The sequence below is a fragment of the Tursiops truncatus genome, chromosome 10 (genome assembly GCF_011762595.2).
Source record: "Tursiops truncatus isolate mTurTru1 chromosome 10, mTurTru1.mat.Y, whole genome shotgun sequence".
Lineage (NCBI taxonomy): Eukaryota > Metazoa > Chordata > Mammalia > Artiodactyla > Delphinidae > Tursiops > Tursiops truncatus.
In genome coordinates this window covers 34,838,337-34,854,516 of record NC_047043.1, presented here as the reverse complement: position 1 = coordinate 34,854,516, position 16,180 = coordinate 34,838,337, and the positions used below count along the sequence as shown (strand labels likewise).

Here is a 16,180-nt window from a genome sequence, read left to right as displayed (position 1 = left end):
ATCCCAGGGTAGGATCTGACTTCTGCTTAACTGCTGGTCCCCAGGTTCTCAATTTTTTTTTCCCATGTGAAAGTAATGTGCATATCTGAGAGGCTCCTGTGGACACATCCACAGTAGGCCCAGGCAAGTGAGGAGATTTACAGCATAAGGGTAACCTTGCAGTTGCACTAATAAAATTGCAAATGAACATTCACAGATAATGATGATTTGCTACAAATTATTCTGATATGAACCTAATATTTTAGAGTGTGTGAACAATGAGAATCTCTGCTACAGAGTATGTTTCCTAGCACTTTATTCATTCAAGCAAAATTCCACAGATATAAAATGTATTCAAAGACCTTGCTACTCAAAGTGTGGTCGGAAGACCTACAGCACCAGCATCACCTGGTAGCTTGCGTGAAACGCAGAATCTCAGGCTCTGGCCTGAGAATCAGAATCTGAATCTGCATTTAACAAGCTCCCCAGGAGACGTGGATGGTCACTAAGGTCTGAGACCACTGTCCTGACAGGAACTGGCCTCTAATTACTCTTTTCCAAGAGTTGGAAATACAGAGTTTTAAACTGCAAAGAGGTTAGCCTGGTTTATACTATTCATACTAGTGAAAACTGAATACAACTTACATGTTCAACAATAGGGGATTGGCTAAATAATGATACATTTATCCATACAAAAATATTATGCAGCTGTCAAAATCAATATTATAGAATAACAACATGAGACTATGTTCATAGTTTATCACTAAGAAAAAAAAATTATAGGTAGGACTAATACTAAATCAAATGTAGAAATTTTAACTAAAGAAAGGAAAAGGGACAGGAGGAGTTGGTATGATGATTTCCTCATCTTTCATAACCACAGGTAAAAAATGTCATTTAAGGGTAATAAATCAAGTAATCAGTTATAAATATATTTAAAGATGTAAAATCAACCAACCAATCTGTCAATGTAATTGATTATTGAGGGATGAAGAGAAGTAGGGAGAGGTGGAAATATAAATTTATTACATTCGCTCTCCCTCCATGAACCAGGAAGTGGGTACCAGACACCACATCTGCTAGTGCCTTGATCTTGGACTTCCCAGTCACCAGAACTAAGCAAGTCCAAACCAGAGGGCAGACAGCAGCAGCAAGAAGAACTACAATCCTGCAGCCAGTGGAAAAAAAACCACATTCACAGAAAGATAGACAAGATGAAAAGGCAGAGGGCTATGTACCAGATGAAGGAACAAGATAAAACCCCAGAACAACAACTAAATGAAGTGGAGATAGGCAACCTTCCAGAAAAAGAACTCAGAGTAATGATAGTGAAGATGAGCCAGGACCTCAGAAAAAGAATGGAGGCAAAGATGGAGAAGATGCAAGAAATGTTTAACAAAGACCTGGAAGAATTAAAGAACAAACAAACAGAGATGAACCACACAATAACTGAAATGAAAAATACACTAGAAGGAATCAATAGCAGAATAACTGAGGCAGAAGAATGGCTAAGTGACCTGGAAGACAGAATGGTGGAATTCACTGCTGTGGAACAGAATAAAGAAAAAACAATGAAAAGAAATGAAGACAGCCTAAGAGACCTCTGGGACAACATTAAGCACAACAACGTTCACATTATAGGGGTCCCAGAAGGAGAAGAGAGAGAGAAAGGACCCGAGAAAATATTTGAAGAGATTATAGCCAAAAACTTCCCTAACATGGGAAGGGAAATAGCCACCCAAGTCCAGGAAGTGCAGAGAGTCCCAGGCAGGATAAATCCAATGAGAAACACGCAGAGACACACAGTGATCAAATTGGCAAAAATTAAAGACAAAGAAAAATTATTGAAAGCAGCAAGGGAAAAACGACAAATAACATACAAAGGAACTCCCATAAGGTTAACAGGTGATTTCTCAGCAGAAACTCTACAAGCCAGAAGGGAGTGGCATGATATACTTAAAGTGATGAAAGGGAAGAAACTACAACCAAGATTACTCTACCTAACAAGGATCTCATTCAGATTCAATGGAGAAATCAAATGCTTTACAGACTAGCAAAAGCTAAGAGAATTCAGCACCACCAAACCAGCTCTACAACAAATGCTAAAATAACTTCTCTAAGTGGGAAACACAAGAGAAGAAAAGGACCTACAAAAACAAACCCAAAACAATTAAGAAAATGGTAATAGGAACATACATATCGATAATTACCTTAAACATGAATGGATTAAATGCTCCAACCGAAAGACACAAAATGGATACAAAAGCAAGGCTTGCTGAATGGATACAAAAACAAGACCCATATATATGCTGAATGGATACAAAAACAAGACCCATATATATGCTGTCTATAAGAGACCCACTTCAGACCTAGGGACACATTCAGACTGAAAGTGAAGAGATGAAAAAAGATATTCCATGCCAATGGAAATCAAAAGAAACCTGGAGTAGCAATACTCATATCAGATAAATAGAATTTAAAATAAAGAATGTTACAAGAGATAAGGAAGGACACTACATAATGATCAAGGGATCAATCCAAGAAGAAGATATAACAATTATAAATATATACGTACCCAACATAGGAGCACCTCAATACATAAGGCAACTGCTAACAGCTATAAAAGAGGAAATTGACAGTAACACAATAATAGTGGGGGACCTTAACACTTCACTTACACCAATGGACAGATCATCCAAACAGAAAATTAACAAGGAAACATAAGCTTTAAATGACACAATAGATCAGACAGATTTAATTGATATTAATAGGACATTCCATCCAAAAACAGCAGATTACAGTTTCTTCTCAAGTGCGCACGGAACATGCTCCAGGATAGATCACATCTTGGGTCACAAATCAAGCCTCAGTACGTTTAAGAAAATTGAAATCATATCAAGCATCTCTTCTGACCACAATGCTATGAGATTAGAAATAAATTACAGGGAAAAAAATGTAAAAACACGAAACACATGGAGGCTAAACAATACGTTACTAAATAACCAGGAGATCACTGAAGAAATCAAAGAGGAAATCAAAAAATACCTAGAGACAAATGACAATGAAAACACGATGATCCAAAACCTATGGGATGCAGCAAAAGCAGTTCTAAGAGGGAAGTTTACAGCTATACAAGCCTACCTCAAGAAACAAGAAAAATCTCAAATAAACAATCTAAGCTTACAACTAAAGGAACTAGAGAAAGAAGAACAAACAAAACCCAAAGTTAGCAGAAGGAAAGAAATCATAAAGATCAGAGCAGAAATAAATGAAATAGAAACAAAGAAAACAATAGCAAAGATCAATAAAATTAAAAGCTGGTTCTTTGAGAAGATAAACAAAATTGATAAACCATTAGCCAGACTAATCAAGAAAAAGAGGGAGAGGACTCAAATCAATAAAATTAGAAATGAAAAAGGAGAGGTTACAACAGACACTGCAGAAATACAAAGCATCCTAGGAGACTACTACAAGCAATTCTATGCCAATAAAATGGACAACCTGAAAGAAATGGACAAATTCTTAGAAAGGTATAACCGTCCAAGACTGAACCAGGAAGAAATAGAAAATATGAACAGACCAATCACAAGTAATGAAATTGAAACTGTGATTAAAAATCTTCCATCACACAAAAGTCCAGGACCAGATGGCTTCACAGGTGAATTCTATCAAACATTTAGAGAAGAGCTAACACCCATCCTTCTCAAACTCTTCCAAAAATTGCAGAGGAAGGAACACTCCCAAACTCATTCTATGAGGCCACCATCACCCTGATACCAAAACCAGACAAAGATACTACAAAAAAAGAAAATTACAGACCAATATCACTGATGAATATAGATGCAAAAATCCTCAACAAAATACTAGCAAACAGAATCCAACAACACATTAAAAGGATCATACACCATAATCAAGTGGGATTTATCCCAGGGATGCAAGGATTCTTCAATATACGCAAATCAATCAATGTGATACACCATATTAACAAACTGAAGAATAAAAAACATATGATCATCTCAATAGATGCAGAAAAAGCTTTTGACAAAATTCAACACCCATTTATAATAAAAGCTCTCTAGAAAGTGGGCATAGAGGGAACCTACCTCAACATAATAAAGGCCATATACGACAAACCCACAGCAAACTTCATTCTCAACGGTAAAAAACTGAAAGCATTACCTCTAAGATCAGGAACGAGACAAGGATGTCCACACTCGCCACTATTATTCAACATCATTTTGGAAGTCCTAGCCACGGCAATCAGAGAAGAAAAAGAAATAAAAGGAATACAAATTGGAAAAGAAGAAGTAAAACTGTCACTGTTTGCAGATGACATGATACTATACATAGAGAATCTTAAAGATGCCACAAGAAAACTACTAGAGCTAATCAATGAATTTGGTAAAGTTGCAGGATACAAAATTAATGCACAGAAATCTCTTGCATTCCTATATACTAATGATGAAAAATCTGAAAGAGAAATTATGGAAACACTCCCATTTACCACTGCAACAAAAAGAATAAAATACCTAGGAATAAACCTACCCAGGGAGACAAAAGACCTGTATGCAGAAAACTATAAGACACTGATGAAAGAAATTAATGATGATACCAACAGTTGGAGAGATATACCATGTTCTTGGATTGGAAGAATTAATATTGTGAAAATGACTACACTACCCAAAGCAATCTACAGATTCAATGCAATCCCTATCAAGTTACCAATGGCATTTTTTACAGAACTAGAACAAAAAATTTCACAATTTGTATGGAGACACAAAAGACCCCGAATAGCCAAAGCAGTCTTGAGGGAAAAAAACCGAGCTGGAGGAATCAGACTCCCTGACTTCAGACTGGCACAAAAACAGAAATATAGATCAATGGAACAAGATTGAAAGCCCAGAGATAAACCCACTGGCACAAAAACAGAAATATAGATCAATGGAACAAGATTGAAAGCCCAGATAAACCCACGCACCTATGGTCAACTAATCTATGACAAAGGAGGCAAGGATATACAATGGAGAAAAGACAGTCATAAGTGGTGCTGGGGAAAGTGGACAGCTACACGTAAAAGAATGAAATTAGAACACTCCCTAACACCATACACAAAAAATAAACTCAAAATGAATTAGAGACCTAAATGTAAGACTGGACACTATAAAACTCTTAGAGGAAAACACAAGAAGAACACTCTTTGACATAAATCACAGTAAGATCTTTTTTGATCCACCTCCTAGAGTAATGGAAATAAAAACAAAAATAAACAAATGGGACCTAATGAAACTTAAAATCTTTTGCAAAGCAAAGGATACTACAAACAAGACAAAAAGGCAACCCTCAGAATGGGAAAAAATATTTGCAAACGAATCAACGGACAAAGGATTAATCTCCAAAATATATAAACAGCTCATGCAGTTCAATATTAAAAAAACAAACAACCCAATCAAAAAATGGGCAGAAGACCTAAACAGACATTTCTCCAAAGAGGACATATAGATGGCCAAGAAGCACATGAAAAGCCGCTAAATATCACTAATTATTAGAGAAATGCAAGTCAAAACTACATTGAGGTATCACCTCACACCAGTTAGAATGGGCATCATCAGAAAATCTACAAACAACAAATGCTGGAGAGGGTGTGGAGAAAAGGGAACCCTCTTGCACTGTTGGTAGGAATGTAAATTGATAAAGCCACTATGGAGAACAGTATTAAAAAACTAAAAATAGAATTACCATATGACCCAGCCATCCCACTACTGGGTATATATATACCCAGAGAAAACCATAATTCAAAAAGACACATGCATCCCAATGTTCACTGCTGCACTACTTACAATAGCCAGGTCATGGAAGCAACCTAAATGCCCATCCACAGATGAATGGATAAAGAAGATGTGGTACATATATACAATGGAATATTACTCAACCATAAAAAGGAAAGAAATTGGGTCATTTGTAGAGACGTGGATGAACCTAGAGACTATCATATGGAGTGCAGTAAGTCCGAAAGAGAAAAACAAATATTGTATATTAATGCATACATGTGGAATCTAGAAAAACGGTACAGATGAACTGGTTTGCAAGGTGGAAATAGAGACACAGATTTAGAGAACAAACATATGGGCACCAAGGGGGGAAAGTGGGTGGAGGTTGGTGGTGGTAGGATGAACTGGGAGATTGGGATTGACATGTATACACTGATGTGTATAAAATGCATGACTAATAGAAACCTGCTGGATAAAAAAATAAATAAAATAAAATTCAAAGAAAAAAACAAAAACTTATTACATTCAATTTTTATAGGATATTAATAAATACTGCCCCAAAATATGAAGGATTAAGTAATTAATTTAAAGTTAAAAGACAACTTTGGAACAGATATTTAAACTCCCCAAATTATCCAAAGAAACACACACAAAAAAGAGAAGCCATATGGTAAAAGAAGCAATATAAACAGAAAGTGTAACAAAACATGTGAGAAGATAAATAAGATTTCAATAAATATGACTGAGCTAAACTCACCTATTAAAAGAAAAATATTCTCATAGTGGATGATAAAGCAAAACCCAATTATTCTCTATATACAATCAACACACCTACTAAAAATAGCTCAGGCTGAAAACCAATGTATGGACAGAGGCATACTTAGCAAATGCAAACAAAAAAGTAGGTGAGCCAGTCTTAATATCAGATAAGGGTGAATTCAAGGCAAAAATCAATAAAGAAAACAAAGATGGCTTTTTATAATGGTAAAAGGGGACAATCTGTAATAAAGACCTAAAATAATGCTTTTATGTATTCCAAAATCTGAATTTTAGAAAATTGCTCAAATATCTTAAAACTTGGTCAAAAATACTATAATCTCATGAAAATTATTGAAAATTTCATGAAAATATTAGCAACAGACCCTATCAGCACATTAAAAGAATAGTACATTATAATAAAGGATCATTTATTCTAGGAATAAAAGGATGGTTCAGTATGAGTAAATCTATAACATAATTGATTACATTAATTGACCAAAGAGAAAAATCACATAATCAAGTCTCTGCTATACTGGATTTCTTAAAATCCAACACCCATTTTTATTTTAAGGAAAAAAAAGATTAACAACCTAAGTACAGATGAATAATTCCTTGAGATATAAGTCTGTCTATCCATGCACCCACTTACCCCGAAGCCAGCAGTATGTTTAACAGGAAACTACTAAAGCATACTCATTAAAGTCAAGAACAAGATATCACTGACTCTTATTCTGATTTAACATTTTTCTGGACGTTCTAGCCAATGTCATTAGACAAAGAGAAAAAACAAGAAGTATAAAAATCGGGAAAAGAGGAGCTAAATTTTACATTATCTGAAAAGAAAATAATTATCTAACTATTTATGTGGAAAGTCCAGGAGAACCAACTGAAAATTATAATTAGTAAGAAAATTCAGTAAAGGGGAAGAGCTGGTACAAAATTAATACACCAAAATCAATAGCTTTCATACTTATGTAACAACTAGTTGGAAGAAATAATGGAAGTCCTCAGGATGCATCACTTTTTGCCAAGCATGCTCTTCTCCTTCATGAGTATCACTTTTCCCAGGTGGTTTCCTGTGACTGAAATGCTACCTCCTTTCCCCTCCCTTTTTCCCTGCAGAGTACCTGATGCTCCTTCAAATTCAGCACCATGTCACCACTTCCAGGAAGCCCTCCCTGCTTCTGTAAGTGTTTTGATATCCCTTTTCTATGCTTTGGCCCTTCTTTAAATAGCACACTCTCAAAGGGCTCACCACGCAGTACTGTAACTGTCTGATTATTGGCTGCCTCCCCCCTTTGACTGTGAGCTCCTTGAGAAAAGGAACTTTGTCTACATTATCTCTCTGTGTGCTGAGAGCCCAGCACCAGGCCTGTAAAAATAAGGTATTCCATCAAAGTCCACAGCAGATACTGTGTTAGGCTTTTGATTCTCTTCGTAAGAAAGCATGACCCCCACAACTATAGAGCCCACGCGCTCTGGAGCCTGCACACCACAACCGGAGAGAAGCCTGCACGCCGCAATGAAAGATCCTGCATGCCACAGCGAAAGATCCCGTACGCATGCCGCAACTAAGACCTGACACAGCCATAAATAAATAAATAAATAAATATTAAAAAAAAAAAAAAAAAAGAAATCATGACCCGAAGACAAACAGCTAAATGGAAGGTAGACAGATGGACAGATGGATAAACAGATTAGGAGAGATATGATAGATTCATATAAGTTGAAAAAGTAGGTGCTGGTTAGTAGGTTGTTAGGCCGGATTTGGTCACATTTGTGAACTGTAATTCTTTCACTGATGAAAGAATGAATTTGGGGAAAAATAAAATTTTATTCAGTAAAATGCTGTCCAAAACTGTTAAATCAATGAATGCATAAGTGTATCTGTTCTAGAAACAAATGGTTACTGATAGTATTTGGTCCCTTTTCTAAAATATTTGTAATTTTTGTTGTGTTGATTTTTAGGATATTATGCTTTAGTTTTTAATTATCATGATAATTAATATTATTGGTTTCCCTCAATTAAATCTTCCACTTAAAAAAACTAATGAAATGAAATTTTTAAAATGTATCTCAATAAAATAAAATGTATCTCAAAACAAATCTTCCACTTAACCATAAAAAGTAGAATGTATGAACATATTTCGTAAGCCAATCATTTTGCCATAACGTCAATATTTGTTAAGAAAATCTTAAAAGACGGCTGAATAAAACATTATGTAAATGTTTTCACCAATAGGAAAAAAAAAAAAGATAAGGTGCTCCGTAAATGAATGGATGGATGGATGAGTGGGTGGACAGATGGACGAATGAATGAATGACACAGAAAATCCCGTCTCCACATGATAGCCCAGGTGACCTTTTAAAAATGGACATTGGATCATGCCATTCTCTTACATAAAACTTCAAATGCATGTAAATAAAAGCCAAACTCCTAAAAAGGAAAGCGAAGGGCAGAATCGTTTGTAGAGTGTGCTATCAAGTGTGGGCTTGAGAAAGAACAAACATGATGAAGGGAGGGAGGCTTTCTCATTGTATATCCTGTGGACCTCTTGAATTCTGGAACACATGCATATAAGTACAGAAATTAAATACTTTGTTCCTTTTTATATTTTGAAAGTGTTCTAAAATAAGCATGTGCTTCATTCTGTAATAACTTTTTAAAACTTCAAAAAATAAAGCACCTTTAATTATTATATAGTCTTGGGAGTTAATTCCTAATCGTTTAAAAGCCGTATGTGTGTTTTTCTCTAGTTTTGCTTTCCAATGAACAGTTCAAAAAAATGGCAAGCCTGTTGCCCCCTTTTTTTTTTTAATTATTCTGAATCTTTTCTTTTTTTTTTTGTTGCCCCCTTTTAAAATACACACCCATCTGTCTTTGCTTCATTCTAATAATCACTAAGTTTTCTTCCTATTTTAACATTTATGATTTATTTCATTGGCTCTTGATCTTTAGTAAGCTGGAGATAACCCCAGGGAGGCTGTTGAAATGAAAATTCTTGGGGTCCTACCCCCAAACATTGAGTCATGAGTCTGGTTGGGGCCCTAGAATCTGCATTTTAACATTACCACAGGAGATTCCAATACAGGTGGTCCACAGACCACACTTTCCAAAACATTCATTCATGACTTGAGGAAACGTAGTATTTTTCATAAAAAGTGACAATCCTACGTAGTGTAGAAGTCAGATTTGAAAGTGGTCTCTCCTTTTGATGACTATTCTCCCAACACACACATGCACATACTTATACCTTTATAAACATCTGTATTATGTTATACGCCTTATAATGTGGTTCTCTGTGTACTCACCTTGTCTTCTTTCCAGCTTTTTGAGAGTGAGATCCAAGTCTTTATCCACCCAATGCTCCAATGCTGTGAAATAAAAGTACGTGTGACAGAAACCAAAGCATACAGTTCAAATTTGACTTCCTTTGGCCTAGGGATCGAGTTTCTCTGCCAGCTGTATAAGTTCCTAGTCTTTTTCCCCCTACAAAGCTTAGATGTGGAAAAGCCCAGCGCTGACCCCCTCAACTGCAATGCTGCCTGCTGAGTGTAGAGAGGGGGTGTTTTATTTTAAAGTATGCGTATAAATCACTCTGATAGCTTTCTCTGCCTTTCCCAGGACCTCTGATGAGCCCCTTCCTCCGTGAATCTTAAAGTGAAAAGAAAGTCTGAAAAAGCAGTGCAAACGGTTCAGATAAATATCCCAATGGGTTTTCTACATTACATAAATTGTGAGGTAAAGGGACCGACTTAGAGCAGCAGCTCCATGCTACCCCCTGGTGGCACGATGCTCCATGGCATCCCAGCTCCACCCTGCATCCTGGCTCTTACAGTGGACACAGATTGGAGAGGCTCATCTACGTGTCCCCAGCAGCACCAGGCTCAGAGCACCTACACATATTTGCTGATAAATAGGTTAATAGTGTGAGTGGCAGGAAACAAAAACACACAGTTAGAATTTTACTTTCTTCTGCCCAACTGAGGATCACTGATTCTGCCAATTGTGTAACTTCCTAGTTTTTTTGTTTTTTTAGCACAGAGCCTGTGAGCCTAATCTTAATGCACAGATCAGTCAAAAGGAAAATGTGGAAAACACTAGACTCACAGCACAATCCCAATAGCACAAAATATACATGCATAAATTATCACTGGTAAAAAGCCAGAGGTTTTGAGAAAAGTCACTGCACCCACCAACTGGGACACTTACTGCCGCCCAGACCTTGCACCTGCAGAATGGGTCAGGGCTAGCTTGAAAGTGATTGTCCCAGAGGTACAACTGGATGATTTAGCCTGAAGAACAGAGAGGACTAAGTGAGAACTGAGTAACGGTTTACCAGTCCAGAGGATGCTCTGTGTCCACTGAGATTAGAATAAGAAAAAAGAACCTGGGATGGCCTGAGTTCTTTCAGTAAAGAACTTCCTAAGAAGTGCCTGAACCTTGTACCTGGATTCTTCTTTAGGGATCACTAGGGAAAAAAATGTTAGTCAGCAATGAATGCAGACCTGCCTAAGGGGGGGGGTGGGTACATTTGATGGCATTTTGGGGGCTCTTCTAGCCCTATAAGCAGTTAGAGGCTCATTTAAAAGTCCCTGTGATTAGGCAAGATGGGATAATGTAAATAAAAGCAAAAACCAGTTTACTTGCAAGACTCAGAGACAACCTCATCTGTGCACACAGCTGTCATAGAGACTGAATGCATCTCTGGGGTCTCTGTTCCCTGATGACAAAGCAGCCTTTAATGGAAGCTGCTTGCTGGGCTAATGGTCAGGCCCTGAGTGGAAATTCTGAGATCAATAGGCCTTTCTAAATTCAGGAAATTGGGGCTTCCCTGGTGGCGCAGTGGTTGAGAATCTGCCTGCTAATGCAGGGGACGCGGGTTCGAGCCCTGGTCTGGGAGGATCCCACATGCCGCGGAGCAACTAGACCCGTGAGCCACAACTACTGAGCCTGTGCGTCTGCAGCCTGTGCTCCGCAACGAGAGGCCGCGATAGTGAGAGGCCCGCACACCGCGATGAAGAGTGGTCCCCGCTTGCCACAACTAGAGAAAGCCCTCGCACAGAAACAAAGACCCAACACAGCAAAAATAAATAAATTAATTAAATTCAGGAAATCAAGACTGCACCTAAAGCTTAATGGGCTGATGAGAACAGCAAACACATAGCATCCTTTCCTTTCTTCCCTGTCAGGCATTTAATTGGTTCACACCCCACTTTTCCTAGAAGTTAATGCTGTCCTTACATGCAACCTCTGGGAAGAGGTGAGCAAGGAGAGTTGACAAATCACTCACAGAAAAATCCCATGAAAGGTGGGCTTAAGGCAATCCAGGCTCCACCTTGTTATAAATGGCTACATTTTCAAAGAATGCTAGAGAGGTCTGCTCCTAAATTGAGTCTCTTCTGTCCTTAAGAGAAGTCTCTACTTTGCTGGGATTAATAATTGGACCAAATGTTCCTAATTCAGAGTTACGGGCACTTCGTTTTAGGTAAAAGTTTGAATTATACATTTTTTAAAATACAAATTAATTCTTTCCTAGTACGGTATTTATTGCCCTAGGCTTTGCAGTGAACCTTTGATCAAGGAAGGATATTTCTTCTTGGTATCTGGCTTTTATGAAATGGAAAAGTCCAAGTAAAATATCAAGGAGATGGAGAAAGCCTTAAGAAAATAAATCAGGAGACAAAATCATGTATCGCAAATACAATAGAAACTTGCACGTTTAATAGAGATTCATCTGTTTCCCATACTTTCTACAGGTCCAGTTCACACAGGAGTCACAGAAGAAAAGACTTCTTTATGAGCTACAGGAAACTTCAGCTCAAGGGATGACTCTGAAAGACAGTCAAACTCCCAATCAGCAAGGGGCTAGAGAGGAGCAGTGCACGTAAATTTTCAACATGGGCTGAAACACATGGGGTTAGTTGTCTACAAAGTGTGATTCATGAGAACATCTGCTCTGCAGGCCTTCTACTGATACAACTAAAACATCTCACTCAATTACTGGCATTGCTTGTTTTATTGTGTCCACCACCCCATTCCCAGTTAGAATATATGCTCCAAGAACTGGGAAAATGCCTGCTTTTTAAAAATTATTATATCTCAAGCACCTAGAAGAGTGCTGGCATTCAATGAATAAAAGTTAAATTTAAATTAAGATTTTACTATAAGTAAATCAGACAAGAATAAAAAAAGAAAATAGACGACCGTTATTTAGTAACGTCTCCTAGACAATAAAGTTACTTTCACAGTATAAGAATTAATAACTGAATTCTGAAGCTGAAAACCTACTGAGGAGACATTAATTGCTTAAAATCTGAAATTTGGAAAAAAAACTATTGCTTTAAAGCTTGAGTCCTCTTACTAATCAGTATGACTAGTAAAACAAACAAAAAAAGTATTCAATGGTTTGCTTTGCCCAATTTTAATGAGCCCAAACTCTAACTTCACACTGGAAGAGGCAGGAACACGAAGCATGGCTGATTACCACTATTGACATAACTTCCCACGGTCAAAGGCACTGCTCACTCTAAAGTCTTTAGAATATAAGAAACAACTCAAGCAGCCAATAAATCAGGAGCTCCCCTTCCAGAGCTCCCCTTTGTACATACTCAAGAATTTCTTCTTGCTGAATTCATCATTAGTAGCCACTTACCATATCTACCAATGTTGACTTTGTGAAATCACTCCCCACACTTGGCACTTAGAACCCTGCCTTCTCTAATCTTCCTTCACTGTGTGGCGGCAGAATAACTGAGGAGCATGGAAAATGGGGATGGGCGATGGGGGCCTGTTTCTGAAAAGCACATGTTTCAATAGCACTGATGACCAAAAAAGCAAGACTTCAGGCAGAAAGAAAAAAAAAACCCAAAACCCCCAAATCCCAGACACTTCCAACTTAAACTTTTCAGGAAAAATAAATGTGATATGAAAAGACTTAAAGAGGGACAAGGTGGCAGAGTAGGAGGATTTTGAGCTTACCTCCTCTCACAAGCATACCAAAATCACAACTAACTGCTGAACAACTATCGATAAAATAGACTGGATTCTACCAAAAAAAGATGTTCTACATCCGAAGACATAAAGAAGAAACCACGAGATGGTAGGAGGGGGGCCCTCACAATGTAATCAAATCCCATACCACCCGGGAAGGTGACCCAGAGACTGGAGAATAATTATATCACAGAAGTTCTCCAGTGGGAGTGAGAGCTCTGAGCACCATGCCAGGCTCCACAGCCTAAAGGTCAAGCACTGGGAGGAGAAGCCCCCAGAGCATTTGGCTTTGAAGGCCAGCAGGGCTTGATTGCAGGAGCTCCACAGGACTGGGAGAAACAGAGACTCCATTCTTGGAGGGTGCATAAAAGGTCTTGTCGTACCGGGACCCAGGGCAAAGGCAGTGACTTCATAGGAGCCTGGGCCAGACCTACCTGCTGGTCTTGGAGGTCTCCTGAAGAAGTGGGGCAGGAGGGTGTGGTTGTGGCTCACTGTGAGAACAAGGACACTGGTGGTGGAGGTACCAGGGACTATTCATCAGTGTGAGCTCTCCTGGAAGCCATCATTTTTGCACCAAGACCTGACCCCACCCAACAGCCTGTAGGCTCCAGGGCTGAGACATCTCAGGCCAAACAACCAACAGGGCAGGAACACAGCTCCACCCATCAGCAGACAGGCTGCCTAAAGACTTCCTGAACCCACAGCAACCTCTAGACACACCCCTTGACACAGCCCTGCCCACCAGAGGGCCAAGACCCAGCTCTACCCACCATTGGGCAGGCACCAGCCCCTTCCACCAGGAAGCCTACACAAGCCTCTAGAGCAGCCTCACCCACTGGGGGCAGACACCAGAAGAAAGAATACTACAGTCTGGCAGCCTATTGAACTGAGTCCACAAACACAGAAATTCAGACAAAACAAGATGGCAGAGGAATATGTTCCAGATGAGGGAAGAAGACAAAACCCCAGAAGAACAACTAAGTGAAGTGGAGATAGGCAATCTACCAGAGAAAGACTTCACAGTAATTATCATAAAGATGATCCAAGACCCTGGAAAAGGAATGGACGCACGGTGTGAGAAGTTACAAGAAAATTTTAACAAAGAATTAGAAAATACAAAGAACAACCAAAGAGAGTTGAAGAATACAATAACTGAAATGAAAAATACACTAGAAGGAGTCAACAGCAGAATAAATGAGGCAGAAGAACAGATAAGTGAGCTGGAAGACAAAATGGGGGAAATCACTGCTGCGGAACAAAAGAAAGAAAAAAGAATGAAAAGAAATGAGGACAGTTTAAGAGACCTCTGGGACAACATTAAACATACCAACATTCACATTATAGGGATCCCAGAAGAAGAAGAGAGATAGAAAGGGCCTGAGAAAATATGTGACGAGATAATAGCTGAAAACTTCCCTAACATGGGAAAGGAAAACAGTCAACCAAGTCCAGGAAGTGCAGAGAGTCCCAGGCAGGATTAACTCAAGGAGGAACATGCTGAGACACATAGTAATCAAACTGACAAAAATTAAAGACAAAGAAAATAATAAGAGCAATAAGGGAAAGGCAACAAATAACATACAAAGGAATCCCCATGAGGTTATCAGCTTATTTTTCAGCAGAATCTCTGCAGGTCAGAAAGAAGTGGCACGATATATTTAAAGTGATAAAAGGAAAAAATCTACAACCAAGAATACTCTACCCAGCAAGGCTCTCATTTGGATTGATGGAGAAATCAAAAGCTTTACAGATAAGCAAAAGTTAAAAGAATTCAGCACCACCAAACCAGCTTTAAAACAAATGCTAAAGGAACTTCTCTAGGTAGAAAAGGCCACAACTGGAAACAAGAAAATTACGAAACGGGAGAGCTCACTGGTAAAGGCAAACATACAGTAAAGGCCGGAAATTATCCACACACAAACATGATATCAAAGCCAGCAATCATGAGAGGAACAGAGTACAAATCCAGGATATTTGAAATGCATTTGAAATTAAGAGATCAGCAACTTAAAACATCATGTATTTATACAGACTTCTATATCAAAAACTCATGGTAACTGCAAACCAATAATCTGTAATATACACACAAAAAAGAAAAAGGAATCCAAACACAACACTGAAAATAATTATCAAATCACAAGAGAAGAGAACAAAAGAGGAAAGGGAGAAAAAAGACCTACAAAAACAATCCAAAATGATTAACAAAATGGCAATAAGAACATACATATCGATAACTACCTTAAATGTAAACAGATTAAATACTCCTACCAAAAGACATAGACTGGCTGAATGGATACAAAAACAAGACCTGTATACATGCTGTTTACAAGAGCCCCCCTTCAGATCTAGAAACACATACAGACTGAAAGTGAGGGGATGGAAAAAGGTATTCCACGCAAATGGAAACCAAAAGAGTAGCAATGCTCATATCAGACAAAAGAGCCTTCAAAATAAAGACTGTTACAAGAGACAAAGAAGGACTCTCCATAAAGATAAAGGGATCAATCCAAGAAGATATAACAATTGTAAATATACATGCACCCAACATAGGAGCACCTCAACATATAAAGCAAATATTATATAAGGCACCTCAATATATAAGGTGTAAATTATATATGGCAATATATAAGGCAAATGTTAACATATATAAGAAATTCTGGGAGACTTTAACACCCCACTT

At 38.1% G+C, this 16,180-nt stretch overlaps 1 protein-coding gene across 3 annotated transcripts in view; it reads right to left on the bottom strand.

Annotated features, from left to right (window-relative positions):
* The window catches only part of SAYSD1 (SAYSVFN motif domain containing 1), a 38,574-nt gene that overhangs the window by 10,744 nt on the left and 11,650 nt on the right, over positions 1 to 16,180 (bottom strand). Inside the window, exons 3-4 of one of the 3 annotated variants that reach the window (XM_073810769.1) lie at positions 12,258 to 12,341; positions 9,819 to 9,881 (exon numbers count right to left, since the gene is read on the bottom strand). The gene's annotated coding sequence lies outside the window, so the exon portion shown is untranslated. Of the gene's footprint in view, positions 1 to 9,818; positions 9,882 to 12,209; positions 12,342 to 16,180 lie in introns of those variants that run through there. The other 2 variants (XM_019949885.3, XM_004318050.4) reach the window with 2 other exon arrangements.